Source organism: Triticum aestivum, chromosome 7B (genome assembly GCF_018294505.1).
Source record: "Triticum aestivum cultivar Chinese Spring chromosome 7B, IWGSC CS RefSeq v2.1, whole genome shotgun sequence".
NCBI classification, from domain to species: Eukaryota; Viridiplantae; Streptophyta; class Magnoliopsida; order Poales; family Poaceae; genus Triticum; species Triticum aestivum.
In genome coordinates, this window is record NC_057813.1 from 713,097,135 (window position 1) to 713,113,259 (window position 16,125).

General features: G+C 45.3%; 1 long non-coding RNA gene across 2 annotated transcripts; it reads left to right on the plus strand.

The window, feature by feature from the left end:
- The first annotated feature begins 13,843 nt into the window (after positions 1-13,843).
- On the plus strand, positions 13,844-15,701 carry LOC123161758 (uncharacterized). Of its 2 annotated transcripts, XR_006480865.1 has the most exons (5): positions 13,844-14,426; positions 14,591-14,706; positions 14,799-14,907; positions 15,031-15,266; positions 15,390-15,701. It is a non-coding gene; the product is annotated as an uncharacterized lncRNA (long non-coding RNA). The 2 variants fall into 2 exon arrangements; XR_006480864.1 differs by lacking the exon at positions 15,390-15,701 and having other exon boundaries at positions 13,853-14,426; positions 15,031-15,377.
- The last annotated feature ends 424 nt before the right edge of the window (positions 15,702-16,125 follow it).

The window sequence follows — 16,125 nt, forward strand, 5'->3', positions numbered from 1 at the left end:
GAGGGATGTCTAATCTGAGTGGGAGTTCATTAAATAATTTGATTAGATGAACTTAATTATCATGAACTTAGTCTAAAACCTTTGCAAAATGTCTTGTAGATCAAATGGCCCACGCTCATGTCAACCTCAACTTCAATGCATTCCTAGAGAAAAGCAAGCTGAAAGATGATGGCAGCAACTATACGGACTGGGTCCGGAACCTGAGGATCATCCTCATAGCTGCCAAGAAAGCATATGTCCTAGAAGCACCGCTAGGTGAAGCACCCGTTCCAGTGAACCAATACGTTATGAACTCTTGGCAGTCGCGTGTTAATGATTACTCCCTCGTTTAGTGCGGCATGCTTTACAACTTAGAACCGGGGCTCCAAAAGTGTTTTGAGCAGCACATAGCATATGAGATGTTCCAAGAGCTGAAAATGGTTTTCCAAGCTCATGCCCGGTGTCGGTGTCAAAACCGGTGGATCTCGGGTAGGGGGTCCCGAACTGTGCGTCTAGGCGGATGGTAACAGGAGACAAGGGACATGATGTTTTTACCCAGGTTCGGGCCCTCTCGATGGAGGTAAAACCCTACTCCTGCTTGATTAATATTGATGATATGGGTAGTACAAGAGTTGATCTACCACAAGATTAGAGAGGCTAAACCCTAAAAGCTAGCCTATGGTATGATTGTTGTTCGTCCTACGGACTAAAACTCTCTGGTTTATATAGACACCGGAGAGGGCTAGGGTTACACAGAGTCGGTTACAATGGGAGGAGATCTTCATATTGTATCGCCAAGCTTGCCTTCCACGCCAAGGAAAGTCCTATCCGGACACGAGACGGAGTCTTCAATCTTGTATCTTCATAGTCCGGGAGTCCGGCCAAAGGTCATAGTCCGGCCATCCGGACACCCCCTAATCCAGGACTCCCTCACCCGGGTCGAGAGATATGAAGTCTTCGACAAGTCCTATAGTTGTAAGATGGAGGAAAATAGTTCTGTCAGCGAGCACATACTCAAAATGTCTGGGTTGCACAACCGCTTATCCCAGCTGGACATTAACCTCCCGGATGAGGCGGTCATTGACAGAATCCTTCAGTCGCTCCCACCTAGCTACAAGAGCTTTGTGATGAACTACAATATGAAGGGGATGGTGAAAACTATTCCTGAGGTATTTTCAATGCTGAAATCAGCAGAGGTAGAAATCAAAAAGGAACATCAAGTGTTGATGGTCAATAAAACCACTAGTTTCAAGAAAGGCAAGTGTAAGAAGAACTTCAAGAAGGACGGCAAGGGAGTTGCCGCGCCCGGTAAACCAGTTGCCGGGAAGAAGCCAAAGCACGGACCCAAACCTGAGACTGAGTGCTTTTATTGCAAAGGGAACGGTCACTAGAAGCGGAACTGCCCCAAGTACTTAGCGGATAAGAAGGCCGGCAACACCAAAGGTATATGTGATATACATGTTATTGATGTGTACCTTACCAGTACTTGTAGTAGCTCCTGGGTATTTGATACCGGTGCGGTTGCTCATATTTGTAACTCAAAACAGGAGCTGCGGAATAAGCGGAGACTGGTGAAGGACGAGGTGATGATGCGCGTCGGGAATGGTTCCAAGGTCGATGTGATCGCTGTCGGCACGCTACCTCTACATTTACCTACGGGATTAGTTTTAAACCTCAATAATTGTTATTTAGTGCCAGCTTTGAGCATGAACATTGTATCTGGATCTCATTTAATGCGAGATGGCTACTCATTTAAATCCAAGAATATTGATTGTTCTATTTATATGAGAGATATGTTTTATGGTCATGCCCCGCTGGTCAATGGTTTATTCTTAATTAATCTCGAACGTGATGTTACACATATTCATAGTGTGAATACCAAAAGATGTAAGATTGATAACGATAGTTCCACGTATCTGTGGCACTACCGCCTCGGTCACATTGGTGTCAAACGCATGAAAAAGCTCCATACTGATGGACTTTTGGAGTCTCTTGATTTCGAATCATTTGACACGTGCGAACCATGCCTCATGGGAAAAATGACCAAGACTCCGTTCTCCGGAACAATGGAGCGAGCAACCAACTTATTGGAAATTATACATACTGATGTGTGCGGTCCAATGAGCGTTGAGGCTCGCGGTGGATATCATTATGTTCTCACTCTCACTGATGACTTAAGTAGATATGGGTATGTCTACTTAATGAAACACAAGTCTGAGACCTTTGAAAATTTCAAGGAATTTCAGAATGAGGTAGAGAATCAACATGACAGAAAAATAAAGTTCTTACGATCATATCATGGGGGAGAATATTTAAGTCACGAGTTTGGTACGCACTTGAGGAAATGTGGAATTCTTTCACAACTCACGCCGCCTGGAACACCTCAGCGTAACGGTGTGTCCGAACATCGTAATTGCACTCTATTGGATATGGTGCGGTCTATGATGTCTCTTACCGATTTACCTCTATCATTTTGGGGATACGCTTTAGAAACAGCTGCATTCACTTTAAATAGGGCACCGTCTAAATCCGTTGAGACGACACCGTATGAATTATGGTTTGGAAAGAAACCTAAGCTGTCGTTTCTAAAAGTTTGGGGATGCGATGCTTATGTCAAGAAACTTCAACCTGAAAAGCTCGAACCCAAGTCGGAAAAATGCGTCTTCATAGGATACCCTAAGGAAACCATTGGGTATACCTTCTACCTCAGATCCGAAGGCAAGATCTTTGTTGCCAAGAACGGGTCCTTTCTGGAGAAAGAGCTTCTCTCGAAAGAAGTAAGTGTGAGGAAAAAAGAACTTGATGAAGTACTACCTCTTGAACTGGTAAGTAGCGCAGCTCAGGAAGATGTTCCTATGGTTCCTGCACAGACTAGAGAGGAAATTAATGATGATGATCATGGTACTTCGGATCAAGTTACTACTGAACTTCGTAGGTCCACAAGGACATGTTCCACACCAGAGTGGTATGGCAACCCTGTCCTGGAAATCATGTTGTTAGACAACGGTGAACCTTCAAACTATGAAGAAGCGATGGCGGGCCCATATTCCAACAAATGGCTAGAAGCCATGAAATCCGAGATAGGATCCATGTATTAAAACAAAGTATGGACTTTGACAGACTTGCCCGACGATCGGCGAGCGATAGAAAATAAATGGATCTTTAAGAAGAAGACGGACGCAGATGGTAATGTTACCATCTATAAAGCTTGACTTGTCGCTAAGGGTTATCGGCAAGTTCAAGGGGTTGACTACGATGAGACTTTCTTTCCTGTAGCGAAGCTGAAGTCCGTACGAATCATGTTAGCAATTGTCGCATACTATGATTATGAGATATGGCAAATGGACGTCAAAACAGCATTCCTTAACGGCTATCTTAAGGAAGAACTGTATATCATGCAGCCGGAAGGTTTTGTCGATACTAAGAATGCTAACAAGGTATTCAAGATCCAGCGATCCATTTATGGGCTGGTGCAAGCATCTCGGAGTTGGAACATTCGCTTTGATGAGATGATCAAAGCGTTTGGGTTTACGCAGACTTATGGAGAAGCCTGCATTTACAAGAAAGTGAGTGGGAGCTCTGTAGCATTTCTCATATTATATGTGGATGACTTACTTTTGATGGGAAATGATATAGAACTTTTGGACAGCATAAAGGCCTACTTGCATAAGTGTTTTTCAATGAAGGACCTTGGAGAAGCTGCTTATATATTAGGCATCAAGATCTATAGAGATAGATCGAGACGCCTCATAGGTCTTTCACAAAGCACATACCTTGACAAGATATTGAAGAAGTTCAATATGGACCAGTCCAAGAAGGGGTTCTTGCCTATGTTGCAAGGTGTGAAATTGAGCTCATCTCAATCCCCGACCACGACAGAAGATATAGAAAAGATGAGTGTCATCCCCTATGCCTCGGCCATAGGGTCTATTATGTATGCCATGCTGTGTACCAGACCTGATGTAAACCTTGCCGTAAGTTTGATTGCAAGACACCAAAGTAATCCCGGCATGGAACACTGGACAACGGTCAAGAATATCCTGATGTACCTAAAAAGGACTAAGGATATGTTTCTCGTTTATGGAGGTGACGAAGAGCTCGTCGTAAAGGGTTACATCGATGCTAGCTTCGACATAGATCTGGATGACTCTAAGTCACAAACCAGATACGTGTATATTTTGAATGGTGGGGCAGTAAGGTGGTGCAGCAGCAAGCAGAGCGTCGTGGCGGGATCTACATGTGAAGCGGAGTACATGGCAGCCTCGGAGGCAGCGCATGAAGCAATCTGGATGAAGGAGTTCATCACCGACCTAGGAGTTATTCCCAATGCGTCAGGGCCGATCACTCCCTTCTGTGACAACACTGGAGCTATTGCCCTTGCCAAGGAACCCATGTTTCACAAGAAGACTAGGCACATCAAGCGTCGCTTCAACTCCATTCGTGAAAATGTTTAAGATGGATACATAGATATTTGCAAAGTGCATACAGATCTGAATGTCACAGATCCGTTGACTAAACCTCTTCCGCGAGCAAAACATGATCAACACCAGAACTCTATGGGTGTTCGATTCATCACAGTGTAACTAGATTATTGACTCTAGTGCAAGTGGGAGACTGTTGGAAATATGCCCTAGAGGCAATAATAAAATGATTATTATTATATTTCCTTGTTCATGATAATTGTCTATTGTTCATGCTATAATTGTATTAACCGGAAATAGTGATACATGTGTGAATACATAGACCACAACATGTCCCTAGTGAGCCTCTAGTTGACTAGCTCGTTGATCAACAGATAGTCATGGTTTCCTGACTATGGACATTGGATGTCATTGATAACGGGATCACATCATTAGGAGAATGATGTGATGGACAAGATCCAATCCTAAGCATAGGACAAGATCATGTAGTTCGTTTGCTAAAGCTTTTCTAATGTCAAGTATCAGTTTCTTAGACCATGAGATTGTGTAACTCCCGGATACCGTAGGAGTGCTTTGGGTGTACCAAACGTCACAACGTAACTGGGTGACTATAAAGGTACACTACGGGTATCTCCAAAGTGTCTGTTGGGTTGACACGAATCGAGACTGGGATTTGTCACTCCGTATGACGGAGAGGTATCTCTGGCCCACTCGGTAATGCATCATCATAATGAGCTCAATGTGACCAAGTGGTTGGTCATGGGATCATGCATTACGTAACGAGTAAAGTGACTTGCCGGTAACAAGATTGAACGAGGTATTGGGATACCAACGATCGAATCTCGGGCAAGTAACGTACCGTTTGACAAAGGGAATTGTATATGGGATTACTTGAATCCTCGACATCGTGGTTCATCCGATGAGATCATCGTGGAACATGTGGGAGCCAACATGGGTATCCAGATCCCGCTGTTGGTTATTGGCCGGAGAGCTGTCTCGGTCATGTCTGCGTGATTCCCGAACCCGTAGGGTCTACACACTTAAGGTTCGGTGATGCTAGGGTTATTAGGAAGACTTTTATGTGATTACCGAATGTTGTTCGGAGTCCCAGATGAGATCCCGGATGTCATGAGGAGTTCCGGAATGGTCCGGAGGTGAAGATTTATATATGGGAAGTTGTAATACGGTCACCGGATAGTTTCAGGGGCATACCGATATTGTACTGGGGCCACCGGAAGGGTTCCGGGGGTCCACCGGGAGGGGCCACCTCTCCCGGAGGGCCTCATGGGCCATGGAGGGAAGGGAATCAACCCTTAGAGGGCTGGGCGCATCCCCCCTTGGGCCCATGCGCCTAGCACTACTTGGAAAAGGACTATAGATGAAATGGCCACTAATGGCGCACCAGACATGTGGTGCGCCACTACTATATAGCAGTGGCGCACCATGTGCTGGTGCGCCATTAGTGTGGAAGACACTAATGGTGCACCAGACAGATGGTGCGCCACTAGTAATTTTTTTTCAAACATACTAATGGCGCACCAGAGCACAGTGCGCCATTACTAGTTCTAACTAGTAATGGCGTACCAGCCACATAGTGCGCCACTATTATATTTTTTTATTCTTTTTTTTGCAAAACTACTAATGGCGCACCGGGGAATAGTGCGCCATTACTAGTTTAAACTAGTACTGGCGCACTGTGCCCCGGTGCGCCATTAGTATATATATATATATATATATATATATATATATATATATAATTATTTTTTTGCAAAACTAATAATGGAGCACCACCAGCAGGTGCGCCATTAGTAACCAGGGTTACTAATGGCGCATTTGTAGGTGGTGCGCCATTAGTAACCTGGGACCAGCTAGATATTTTGGACAGCCACACCTATCCACTCACTTTCCCCACTTCATTCTCTCCACCTCCTCCTCCAAGCTTGTCTCGGCTGCCTCCTCCTCCTCACCTCATTTGCACCATAGATTCATCCAAATTAAGTGGTTAAATTACCTTTTTTTGATAGGTAAGTAAGGGGGAAGCTATCTTTATGTTGTTCTCCCTCCAACAACGTGCACATGCACTTTTTATGGCCTAGCTAGATCTATGTATGTTCGTGTTGTTGCATATGTTTGTGGTGTTGCATATATGTTTGTGTTTGCAGGTACCGGTATTTGAAATGCGATAGTTGCCAATATTTTGCCGGAATGTTGATTCATTTCAGTTTTGGCGAGAATTTTGGCACTATGCATTCTTTTTGGTCCTATTTTTAGGGAAAGTCATGCCAAATTTTTTCTTGGTTCTGAAATATCGTTTTGCTCTACCCCGCAGGCGACCATGGTCCGCACGATGACCGAAGGCATCGTGAATAGGTTTTTGAGCTCCGCGAAGGCCGAGATGCTTCAAAAGAACGAGACGGAGATAAGTGTATATGACCCGTGGAGGAAACGCAAGGATCTGTTCGATGGTGAAACCAAACCCCGAAGACGCCCGCGTACGAGGAGCGACGAGGAAATAGACGAGCTGTTGAAAAATTGGAAAGATTGCCCACTGCCGGGAAAGAAGCAAAAGGCGCCAGAGCCGGGAAAGAAGCGAAAGGCGCTAGAGCTGCTGCTGAAAGTATGGAAAACAAGGTCTGTTTTTTGGGACTTGCCGTACTGGAAGATCCACCATGTGCCTCACAGCCTTGATGTCATGCATATCACGAAGAACATGTGCGAGAGTCTGCTTGGTACCCTGCTCAACATGCCAGAGAGGACCAAAGATGGGCCGAAAGCAAGGGCAGACTTGAAATCAATGGGCATCAGGGAGGAGCTTCACGCTAATGATGATGATGATGTTGATGATGATGATGAGGCGAAGCAGGACACAGAAAGTTGTCGCAAAGGCAAAAAGGCCAAGAAGACCGGAAATGACTACCCTCCCGCGTGCGTCACTCTAAGTCAGGAGGAGATCGATCAGTTTTTCACCTGCCTCATAGGAGTAAAACTTCCTTACAGTTATGTGGGGAAGATAAGCAGATACCTAGACCCAGCGAAGCAGATGTTCAGCGGGATGAAGTCTCACGACTATCACGTGCTGATGATGCAGATACTTCCAGTTGCAATCCGTGGGATCATGGACGCGCACATCCGTGAAATGCTATTTGGCCTATGCAACTTTTTCGACGTCATCTCTCTGAAGTCGGTTGGTGTGAGGCAACTCAGAAGGCTACAGGAAGAGATCGTGGTGATACTATGCGAGCTTGAGATGTACTTCCTGCCCGCATTCTTCGACGTTATGGTGCATCTGCTGGTCCATATCGTGGAGGATATCATCCACCTCGGGCCAACGTTCCTGCACATCATGATGCCGTTCGAAAGGATGAATGGTGTCATCAAAGGATACGTTCGCAACATGTCACGTCCAGAGGGAAGCATAGCCAGGGGCTTTCTGACCGAAGAGTGCATCTCCTACTGCACGAATTATCTAGGCATCGAGAACCCCGTTGGTCTGCCCGTCAACAGGCACCTCGACAAGCTCGCTGGATGGGGTCACCGTGAGGGTCATTGCGAAATGCATGTCGACTTCGAGGGTCGACTCGCCGACTTTGAAAGAGCAAACCTAGTCGCGCTACAACACATAGATGTGGTCGATCCTTGGGTGGTAGAGCACAAAACCTTTATTGAGAAGACATACAATGACCGAGGCCAACAGAGGACAGACGGAGATATAATCAAAGAGCACAACTCATGTTCCACGCGTTGGTTCAAGCAAAAGCTTTTGTCGTACCCTTTACATGAGGATTCTTCCGCAGAAGAACAACTCATATTCGCCTTGTCACAGGGCGCCGAACAAAACCTGATGACGTATGAGGCATACGATATCAACGGCTACACATTCTACACCGAGGGAAAGGACATGAAGAGCGATGGTTATCAGAACTTCGGTGTAACGATGGAATCCTACACCGGTAATGACAAGGACAGATACTACGGAAGGATTGAGGAGATCTGGGAGCTGAGCTACGCTGGAGAGAAGGTCCCGATGTTCCGTGTCAGATGGGCCAAGAGCGTCATAAAAGAAGACCGATATTTCACCACCATGGTTATACCCGAAGCCAAATCCAGGACCGCAGGCGCAAACGTCACCACGAAAAATGAGCCATGGGTACTGGATTCCCAAGTGGACCAATGCTTCTTCATTACCGACCCGCCAAAGCCCAGTCGTGTTTTCGTGACGAGAGGCAAAAGGAAGATCATCGGAATGGATGGAGTCGCCAATGAGAAAGACTTCGACAAGTACGGCGACCCGAAGATGGAAGATGACGACGATGATGAAGTATCAGCATACACCACAAGAAGAGGCAGGACCACCCTACCTTAAGGACGTCCGTTGAAGAGAAGAACTCCATTTACGGAAAATAAGGGCAAGAAGATTGTGAACAGATAGCTAGCTAAGATCGATTGTATTTAAATTGTAGCCTTCATTTCTCGATTGTATTTCATGGGCACTTTTTGAACTCATGAATATTTTTAAATTTCATGGACACTCGATCTCGATCCCTCTCCATCTCGATCGCTATCCCACCTCGCCAGATTCGGCCCCCCTCGCCGCCGAGCACCCCCCGCACCCTCTCCCCCGCTCCACTGGCCGCCGCCGACCCCCCGCACCCTCCCCTGCTCACCGCTGCCGATTACCCACCACACCCTCCCCCGCTCCAGCGCTGCCGAGCACCCCCCGCACCCTCTCCCCCGCTCCACCGGCCGCCTCCGCCGACCCCCCGCACCCTCCTCCGCTCCACTGCCGCCGCCGACCCATCGCAACCTCCCCCGCTCCACCGCCGCCGACGACCCACCGCACCCTCCCCCGCTCCACCGCCGCCGACGACCCACTGCACCCTCCCCGGCCCACTCCACCATCACAAATGAATGCAAATAAATTTGCAAAAATAAATAAATTTGATTATATTTTCAAATAACAAATTTGATGATATTTTCAAATAATAAATTTGATGATATTTTTTCATATTCATAAATATTTTCAAATAACAAATTTGATGATATATTTTTTAAAAATATTACTGTTTTTATAAAAAAATATTACTGTTTCATATTCATATTCATTTTCTTAAAAATTATTAGATTCAACAAAAAATAATAATAAAAAAATTACTTATGGCGCACCTCTGGCTGGTGCGCCATTGCTATATAAAAAAATTATTACTAACGGCGCACCTGTGGCTGGTGCGCCATTGCTATATAAAAAAAAGATTACTAATGGCGCACCAACGGGGGGTGCGCCATTGCTATCTGAAAAAACATACTAATGGCGCACCGCTGCGGGGTGCGCCATTAGTAAGCTTCCCCCCACACTAAATCCCCAATCTCTCACATTTCCCTCTAATCTCTCCCCTGCCTCATCTCACCCGCGCCCAACCACCATCGACCACCACCGCCCCCATGCTCGCCGTCCCCGAGCCGAGCGCCGCCTCCCTCGCCGCCCCCTCTGCCCGCGGTCGGGTTCGCCACCACGCGTACGTCCTCCCTCGCGCTCTGTGGCTTCCTCATCTTCCTCAACGTCTTTGCCTTCCTCCTCGCCGTCGGCGCCGAGCAGCGACGCAGCATCGTACGCCCCCCGACCCTCCCACCCTCCTCCTCCCCTTGCCCCCCGCCTGCGCCAGGGCTGACGGCCCCTTCTCTGTCTCGCAGGGCAAGGTGGTGCCGGACGAGTACGACGAGCGCTCCTACTGCCTCTACGACACCGACGCCTCCACCGTCTACGGCGTCTGCGCCTTCTTCGTGCTCCTCCTCGCGCAGCTGCTGGTCTCTGGCGTCACCCGCTGCCTCTGCTTCGGCCCCGTGCTCTCCTTCACCGTCTCCTGGTGCGCCTCACTCAAACCCTAGATTCGGCTCCATTCGTGCTCTATTCGTCGGGTGTACGGAGAGATCTACTTCTCTTTCTTCAGAACTAGTACTATGACTTGGGAGTATCACAGTTTCACCTAGTTAGGAAAGTGTGCTGAATGTTATTGTTACCTCTGCAATGAAATACAATACCATCAGAAGCTACATAAACCAAGCTTTGTAGGCTAACGACCACCAACTTCATGCACGATTACATGAACACCAAGCAGACCAAGGAGTATGTGCGGTGGATGACCAAGCTCAATGGTTTGGTCCAGTAGTGAGGTTGAACAGATGGCCTTGCCGCGTGACTCAACAGCAAATTTTGGTAGCGTAGCCTTCTATCACGCGTAGCAGGAGCAATAAGAACTGAGAACCCTGTGAAACCAGTAGTATGAAGTGTATTTGTAGTCCTGAATCAGCAGCTAGGCAGAGTGAGTTTCATTTGTGTTTTGGAGCTACCCATCTATAAGAGTGAATTACTGATGGTCAATTAAGCATGATAGTGCTTCTTCTGCATGTTAGGTATGTACTATGATTTAGCTCGCTTTCCTGTGTTCTAATGTGCATTCAGTTAAGCATGCCAGCATGTAACGCGGGCGACCTTCCTGTTATGGATTTTAGCTTGGTTTATAGTGCTGTGCTAAAAACAAGCCTGAATATTTGAACTGCTATTTCTCTGGGCAGTTGGGGCCATTCAGCCAATGTTGGTTTGCTGATCATTGTAATGATTATATAGAGTATGAATTTAAATGTGCACAATTGATTGTTAATATATTTGAGGGTTTTGTTTCAAATTTTGAACTACTTTGGCTTCACGTGAGAGGAGAATTCGATCTGACATTTAGGGCCATCTGTTTATGTTTGAAAATCCTGAAATGAGTGTGTTAGGTACTACAACCTCCGCCCGGTATTAACTGTCACTGAAATGAGTGTATGTTGACGCGTTTCACTGTGTAGATTCACTCATTTCAACAACAGTTAATTCTCGACGGAGGGAGTACTTTCTTCAAGGTGTAACATTTAGCCGTAAAAATTTACTTGCTAGCTTAACATCAATTCTGGATCTTACAAATAATTAGGCTTCTAGTGAATATTGGTCTGTCTGACATTTACATGCCTAAATAAGAGGGGGGTTTGTCATCTGTGATATTCGGGATATGCTAGTACTGATATTTTTTTGTTGAATTGTGGTGATACCTTGCATGTCTGGATGAAGGCGTGTACTAGTAATTGTTCGATACATGCTTTGCTAATTTACCACTACATTGCCTAATATCGAGAGTTTCCCATCTCTAAGGGGAATTATTGCTTATTTGCTATGCTCAATACATATGATTAAGTAAGCATGCCACAGTTAGCCAGACTACCTGTGCTTCTTTCCATGCATGGCGTGCAACCGCTCATCCGTATGTACTAGTTAGTTCGGTTTCCTGTTGTTTCTTATGCATATTCATCAATTAAACTTGCCAGCATGTAAGGTGCGCAGCCATCCGTTCATATATCGCAGTTTAGCTTGGTTTATGTTGCTTCTGATGGTGTTGTCCTAAGTTTATGTTGCTTCTGTATATCACTCCACAATGAAATACAATACATATTGATGTGCTTTGTAAAACTTGTTCATGTACTGAACTACTAATGCGTTGTGATGCTCTGAATTACTTGTGATGCCTCTGAATTACTTGTGATCACATTGAGAAAGACTTGTAAAGATGATGATCATCTTTTACAGAAAACAATTTGTGATGATTTTGCTAGTTTGCTGGGTTTTGTCTCCGACCATCGTGTCGTGATGATTGTGCAGGTACCCGAGAGGCCCTTGAGTTTGCCGGAATGTCGATTAACTTCCGTTCGGCAAATTCGGGTACTCCATATGTCCTATTTTCAGCAAAGGTCATGCTGAAATTTTCCGCGAATTTTAGCATGACTTTGCTAAAAATAGGACATATGGGGTACTTGCGACTAATGCATAGGCTGGGGTATCTTAGTACTTAGTTAAGTAGGATCAACTGCCCCACCATTCTTGCTGCATTAAACCATAGGTGGCAATAGAGCCAAGTGATTAGGCCCAACCTAAATGATGAAAACTTAACTTAGCATTTAGGGTGCCTTGGCGTTGACAAATCCTAAATGATAAAACCTTGGCTTTTAGGGTGCCTCGATGTCGATGAGAACCTAAATGATGTACGCTTAGGCTTTTAGGGTGCCTCGGCGTCGACAAACCATAAATGATAAAAGCTTAGCTTTTAGGATGTCTCGGTGTCGACAAACCCTAAATGATGAGACCATGATCTTGTTCCTTGACAATAACCAACTTTTTGACCAAACTTTTTTCCTATTTAGAGCGAAACATGGCCCACAACGATGAGGCCGGCGGTTCGGGCGGCAAGCAATTCTGGGAGCTGTCCCAGGAGATGGAGGAAGAACCTCACCGCTATGAGGACGCCGTGGAAGACACCGATCCTGACTACACAACCCCTAGTGGCGTCGGGGATGACACCACTGATGGTGCCGCCGAGGATGCCACCACTGATGATGGCGGCGCACACACAGATGGCAGCCAACCGAAGAGGCAACGGAAGGACCGGCGCCCGAGCGTGCTCGGCACCGTCAAGGAGGAATTTACTAAAGTGAACTCCGACGGACATCCAAAGGCACCCAAAGAATTAGTCAAGGGGTACTCGGTTCAGCTCGGGTGCATTCTTCAGAGCACCGTCTCGATCAACACCGAGAACCTAAGGCATAAGGACCGAGGGAATTTGCGCAGCCTCCTCTTCACGAAGCTGCACGAATGATACAAGTTCCCCGCTGACTTTGCAAACACACGCCTCTCAGGGAATAAAGTGAACAGTTCCGCCCTCACGAGGATGAGCACGGCCCCGTCTACTTGGAGAAGCACGGTGAAGGCAATGATTGAAAAGGTGATAGTTATGAGAAGATCAAGGCGAAATATCCTTTGATCAGCGAAGATGACTGCAAGGAGTTCAAGATCAAGTGCGAGAGCAGCGCAACCTCCGAATCAAGTCAGTGGGGGAAAAAAATGCGGCAGTTGAACTTAGGGGTCCACCAACTCGGTCCCGGCGGTTACAGAGTGGCGGAGCCTATATGGGACAAGGAGGACGCGGAGCGTGTCGAGCAAGGCCTACCGCCCCGCTTTGAGAAATACCGTGACAAGCAGACCAAGAATTTTCTCAGGGCCCGGTAACAAAGGAGCTTACCACGGATCCGAAAACCAGGGCGCTTGAGCTTGTTCTGGTAAGGAATACACCCCCGCGTAATTAGCTCCATATGCTTGCATTCTAATTAATCCCCAATCTATCTATCTATCTATCTATCTATACCTCTATACCTACCTACCTACCCTATACTAATTACGGACTCAAACAAAATTACCATGTTAATTAGAAATTACCGGCCGTTAATCTGGTGGGGCCGGATTATAACGGTGAAGATCCACCCATATAATCCTTGCAATCCAAGAAAAAAATAACATAGTGTAGCTGTAAAAAAAATACAGGGCACATGTAAAAATTACCAATATATCGTCCTTCGTAAAACTTGAGGCGTGCAATCTAACAAAACAACAACATATAGCCTAGCGTGTTAAAAAACATATAGCCTAGCAAGTTCAGAAAAAAAAATAGCCTAACTGTCAAGAAACAATCTATCGTGCTTCATATAAACTTCAGGATCGATCCAAGCTTCCCCAAGGAAACTATCTCCCTATATGCCTTCTTATTCCAATCGGCATTGGATCGTAGTACCATACAGCTGTGGACCAGTCTCCTCGGGGACGGCAGAACTCTTACGTCCGTATAAAGCCACGGCATAATCTAGCTTCTCGGTCGGCCACTTGCTGTCCAATCATGAATTCTCCTCCAAGAAAAAGAGGATCGCTCGAGAATACATCACCGTCCTCTCCTCCGCTGCTTGCCCCATGTGCGGCGCCTCGGCTGCATCATTATGGCCAGCGAGGTGTTCTTCTCCTTGCCCAGTATCCATGGCCCTCTCGAGGTCGACGGAAACTGGTCGTCGCTTGTGTCGAACTCTCCGTGCGATCACAATCCAACTACGAGTCCTTCTAACCATCTCATCGTGGACTCTTCTCTCTGCAACATCCGTCTCAGCCAAGTAAACCATGAGGTAATTAATTCAATCTCCTCGATCTGATGAAGGTGCCCTATTTTGTGTGATTTATTTGTGGACTCTTCTCTCTGCAACTCTTGAGCTTGGACTGAAGTTGGTTGGCGGCTTGAAGCTGAGAAGATCAGGTTGTTCTAATTTTTCAATTTCTGTTGTTTGTGCAGCCGAGTTCATTGTCACAAATGTCAACGTTCTGCAGGAGTATTGAATGTGTTTCCGATAGTAGGAGCGCCCAGACTACAGGTTGCTCTACTTTATGATTTCTGCCTTTTTTCTTCAGGTATGTATAATTAGTTTATTATGTGGTTAGTTGATACGTGAGGATTTTTTACTAAACATATTGAAGCTGACATCATGTATCGTACCTCTCAGTTGGCTTCTATAGTGATTGCTATATTGAGTGATTAAGATGCTGATTATAGTCATTATGGCTTTTCACCATTTAAAGATTGATATATTGAGTGATTAAGATGTTGAGTAGGTACGTGCAGTTCAAACTTCTCATGATGAGAAAGACATTACTATATTTTGTTTATTCTCTAATTTATAATTTTCTTTCAAAAATCGTTATAAATATTTTCCCATTTTCTTCTAAATTGTGCAGGGCACAAAGTACGGCTGCCATCGTTGAAAACTAGCTCAGACTCCTCACAGACAGTATCACATCATTGTCGTGCTAAGAATTACAACAAGGAGGAGAGTCGATTGGCAACATGTGGCAAAGCCGACCAAAGAATTCTACAGTGATTGCTATATTGAGTGATTAAGATGCTGATTGTAGTCATTATGGCATTTCACCATTTAAAGATTGGTATATTGAGTGATTAAGATGCTGTGTATGTACGTGCAGTTCAAGCATCTCATGATGAGAAAGACATTGCTACTTTTTTTTATACTCTAATTTGTAATTGTCTTTCAAATATCATTACAAAGATTTTCCCATTTTTCTTCTGAATTGTGCAGGGCACAAAGTAGGGCTGCCATCATTGAGAACTAGCTCAGACTCTTCCCGACCAGTCCCACATCATTGTCGTACTAAGAAATACAACGAGGAGAGTCGGTTGGCAACATGTGGCAAAGCCGACCAAAGAATCACTCAATGTTAGAAAGAGGAAATGATAATAAACATTATAGCCACATGCATAGTTGGTGGAGCATAAGTCCTCGGACATACCAGGCTAATAGATGTTCAAGAGTACTTATGGTAAATGACTTGATGGAAGTAAACAACGTAGCAGCAAGTGATTTGATTTTTCATTAATTTTGCACAGTTCATCAGCGCTTATTTTAAATGAGTAACAAATGACATGTGAAAAAGAAGTGCAAATCTTATGTTTGCTAGCTACGCACGTTTTTCATGCATTGTTGTTCTTTTTCTTGTGCTTTAATGAGTGCTATCATTGTGCGTTGAGACAAGATTTATTTCGATCTAAGAGGTAAAATGTTCCAGCTTATATCATTATCAATTATGTGCTAACACAGAAAATTCACCAAGTATATCTGTTTTTTTTTTTGAAGTTTGAATCCCTTCAGTAACCACCTTAGCGTAGACATATATCTTCCAGCAGCTATGACGCACCCTGCTCCAAGTTTCCTGTAGAGTGCTATATTATACTGTTTTTACACCCTTTTTTTTATTAAGTTGTCTATATTCTCCGTGATCTTATTTTTATTTTGATGGGAGAGATGAAGAAAGGAT